Source organism: Glossina fuscipes, unplaced genomic scaffold, assembly GCF_014805625.2.
Source record: "Glossina fuscipes isolate IAEA_lab_2018 unplaced genomic scaffold, Yale_Gfus_2 61051, whole genome shotgun sequence".
NCBI classification, from domain to species: domain Eukaryota; kingdom Metazoa; phylum Arthropoda; class Insecta; order Diptera; family Glossinidae; genus Glossina; species Glossina fuscipes.
The window spans coordinates 332,658-336,996 of NW_024003300.1; the positions used below are offsets into that span (position 1 = coordinate 332,658).

The window sequence follows — 4,339 nt, forward strand, 5'->3', positions numbered from 1 at the left end:
CTCTAAAATATAGTTGTGCGACCGAACCTGATGGGATTCCATGGCATATTCTTACTCTTGAACTAAGTGGTGTAATTTCAAAAGTTTTTAATTTGTCCTTGAAACTAGGTGTTTTCCCATTGTGTTGGAAAAGTAACATTCTTATTTCAACTTAAAAAAGCGGAAACAGCTAAAATGTAGTAGTTGAGCTTTTCCCCTAGTTAAATAAATAAATAAATAAATTAATATTGGGTTTTTTCATATAAGGAAGGATAAGAAAAAAAGAAATTGTCTATTATTAAAAATTAATATTTTGACGGATATTCTTTATGCTTAATAACGTCATTTAAAAGTTTTGCTACATTTTATGTCATTTTTTCTGTGTATGAAACAACTTTCTTCTTCTTGTAATATGTTTTTCAGGTCTTGGGCGCAAGGGATTGAGTGTTTTCACGTATGGCGGTCCAATTCATCCCACTTATTTTCAAAAGGGTTTATACCTGGTGACCTGTGGAAGAGGTTGAAGCACTTTGCGACAGTTATACAACAGCAAATCTTGAATTAAGCGGGATTTACCCTTGTGTGCGTTATCTTCGAAGAATTTGAATGTTTCCAAAAAACCTAGTTTATCCGCTCTTTCTTTCAAATTTTTCTTTCACATCCTTAAAACATCCTCTTTGCTTACAATGCTGCCCGTAAATACCAATTTTCCGACTCCATTGTCCCAATGCATACCAAATTATAACGTGACCATTGTCAGGCTCACTGTAAGCTGTTAGCACGAAATATTAATAGAAAGGTAAGACTCAAATTTTCAGTAAAACACTTGTTATATGTACAAAGTCAGGCAACAGAAGCATGCAGGCTAGATGCTGATTCAACTGCTACAAGTGTGCTGGAGTACGGTCAGCGCAGATTTTGTTGGCCGGCTACCGAAATCCAACGCGGAACACACTGTAGTCTTGGTGATGATAGACCGATTCACCAAATAAACCGAAATTCCTACCTCGGCACTGATGACGGCATTCAGAGAGGGGATTATATCCAGATTTGTGGCACCCAAAGTACTTATTACGGACAGCGGTAGGCAGTTTGTCAACCGACAGTTTTAACAGTTTGTAGAGAGTCCTGGCACTAGGCAGTAATTTATAGAAGAAACCCACCGAAGAGAATCCCCATACACACATATAATCCAAAATATAAGTAAACAAAGAAGAAAAAAATAAAAAAACAAAACAAACATTGTCAGTCACTTTACGTATATAACCGGCATCAATGACTACACGGAGAGCTGTTTCTTGCAACCAGAATTAAAATGCGAAACGCAAAAAAAAAAAAGATATATAAAAAAAAATAAAAAAAAAGGAAAAAAGTTTGCCAATAGACATTGTAACTTGCTTTCTTGAGAAGCGTGTACTTAGCCAATCCAGGGCTCTTTCCAAGAAAATTTGTAATATAAAAATATCTTGGACCTTCTGTTTTGTTCTTATATTTCTATTTATTTATTTAAAAGAAGATTACAATGATCAGCGATTTTAAGAGGGGTAAGAGAAAAAACCAGCGTGGTAATCCGACCTTAATGTTTATTTATTTCTTATTTGAACGATTATTATTATATTTAATTTTCAACGTTTCCGTATTGCGAGGTTCTGTAAAAGGAAAGAATACGTCGCAGGTGTTGTAGAAGCCAGCCTCAGCCTACAGGTCCATTTGTCCGTCCCTAATTGTTTCACGTCGCAAGAGAGAGTATCTTTCAGACATTCAGCGATGACCGAGAAGCCACACCGACCATCCTCTACCCGTTACGTTAGCTGTCCTATGAGTCGTTCAGGGATGACGGCCAAGCCACTCCGACCATCCCCTATCCGTAGAGATAACAAAAACCCTAAAGTAAAGGTAAAAAAGTAGTTATGTCCGGGATCACTTACCCTTGGTTTCTACCACACAACTGAAAGACTGAGCGTGGTGCGACACGCTCTTTTATAGTTGCGATCACCATCGCTGTCCCGTTACATACTCGCTTATACATGCATTGTGACGATATTATTACACGTCTGTATACTAACTTAGATTTGATCGAACATGTTTGCTCAGCTCTGACATGTCTAAATATGCTTCTCTTATATATATCTTGGCATTAACACTACCGTACGTACCAACTCACATGATCTTATTGCTAGTGTTTGCTTGTATGCCTATCGTTTACTGCTACTCGGTATGATTCTGTACAACGCTAACCCAGGTACCGAATCGTATGGTTTGGTAACCGTTCGGTGTGTGAATGCTAGTCTCGCTATGACCTTACCAACTGCTTGTACAGGGACCCTTCAGTTATCCACTTTATTCTATAGTTATTTCCTCACTTTATTTTATAATTAAGCTAATTAAAAACTGCCAGTCTATACTCGACTTTTCTACTCGAGAGTCTACTCTCGACTCCCAAAAACCACTCACTTAGCTAAAACTGAAATTAGCCTATTCTACCCTATTCTATTCTTTTGCCATTCCTATCTTATCTTATTCTATTCTTATTCTATTCCTATCCTATCTTAATCTATTCTTATTCTATGCTTATCCTATCTTAATCTATTCTTATCCTATTCCTATCCAATCTTAACCACCCGTCACCAGAGATGAAAAATCCGTGAAGCCGAAACGAGGGACGACTTTGGGGCCTCACAGTATATATATATGTTTCCCAGATGTATATGTACAATCGATGCCAACGACTACACTAAATGCTTTCCCGTGAAACCAGAATTAAAACACCAAGACCGATGCCTTTCTACCTAACCGCATACGTATTAGTTGCGTCATGTAATGCAGTAGAAGAGCAAGATGGAAGGAGTCTAGTGCCAAATTATTATTATATTACTATATAAACTTACACTTATACATCGATATATATGTATACATATATATATACTTACATTTATACATCCATATACAAATAAACTTACACTTACACATCCATATGGTACACTTACAAATACTTATTTTTATACCTTTACACATTTTTGAATTTCTTTACATACTTACGCTTGTAGATACATGCATGTTTACACATATCTTATAAATGCTTGTGTTATCACCTACAGTTACATGTACTTATAACTTTACTTATATATTTTTTGAACTATTTGTTCTTTGCTATATAAGCCATATATATTATCTGATATTCTATCCGCCTGAGTAGCCGAAGGCGAAGAATCTCGACTAGAAAGTCAATGGTCGTGGGTTCGAATCTCCAGTGTGTTAGAGTTTTCAATAAAAGCCGATGGCCTTAGATGCTAGTGCTCTCTTAAGAGGTTTAGTTTTAGAATTTATTTCTCTGGCGAAATTAATAATAATAATAACAATATCTAATATTCTAATATGCATATGCTCTCACACTCATAATTCACAATAAACCAGACTTGTGGGCACATATACATGCACACATGGAACGGTTTAAGTATTAAGGTTTGTGCTGCTGACGTCGTGGAAAATTTTCCTAAATTTCCTTGACAATTGCACAATACAAATATGGAGAGACACACTCACCGTTCTGCTTACTAATACACAACTTTTTAAGTCAGACGTTCACCTGTTCTTTCTCAGATCTGTATTAGCAGAATAGCAAGTGTGGTGAATATAGGCATCTATAAAAGCAGCGCGCGACCACTCTTCTTTTAGTATTGAGCGACAGTTAAGCAGAAAGATAAGCAATCGATGTTATTCGTTCAGAACGTTCATGATTGGCTGTATCCAGTATCCTTCGGTCTGAGGAATATTTCCTATTTTCCTTCAGCAGGTTGATGATGGGCTGTTTCCTGCAATAGGGCAGTCAATCATCCTTCAGTCTGCAACATATCCCTATTACGGAAATTCTTTAAGTACGGCTCTTTACGGAAATTTTAACGGTGTTGCGAAAACAAATGCACTTGCTATGTTGGTTTATTTTCTCTACCTCGCACATATATCAGACCCTATTTAATTGTTCTTCTGAGCACTTTTAAAACAAAATCTACATTGCTCAAATAAAACAACCGAATCAAACAAAAAAAAAAAAGTTCCACATTCGTCGGAACTTTTTCATAATTCTTTCCAAGTGTTTAGAAATGATCGAGTAAATCGCATTGGTGGTGGTGTATTAATTGCCATATCTGCGTCAGTCCCGTCCAATTTAATTGAATTTCCCACTTCTCCTGACGTTGAATTTATCGCTATTCGTGCGAATATGCCTGATAAACATCTATTCATAACCTGCTCCTATATTCCCCCAAATTCTGATATCTCCATTTACGGGAAACACGCTGCCCTCATTTGTGAAGTGGCCAAGCGGTCTAGACCCACCGATTTGGTCGTTGCATTGGGTGAC

At 36.9% G+C, this 4,339-nt stretch overlaps 1 long non-coding RNA gene across 1 annotated transcript in view; it reads right to left on the reverse strand.

The window, feature by feature from the left end:
• Window positions 1-408: 408 nt before the first annotated feature.
• Window positions 409-4,339, reverse strand: part of LOC119643486 — a 23,242-nt gene continuing 19,311 nt past the window's right edge. The window contains exons 4-5 of the long non-coding RNA XR_005248304.1: window positions 819-1,107; window positions 409-751 (exon numbers count right to left, since the gene is read on the reverse strand). This is a non-coding gene — a long non-coding RNA (uncharacterized LOC119643486). The remainder of the gene's footprint in view (window positions 752-818; window positions 1,108-4,339) is intronic.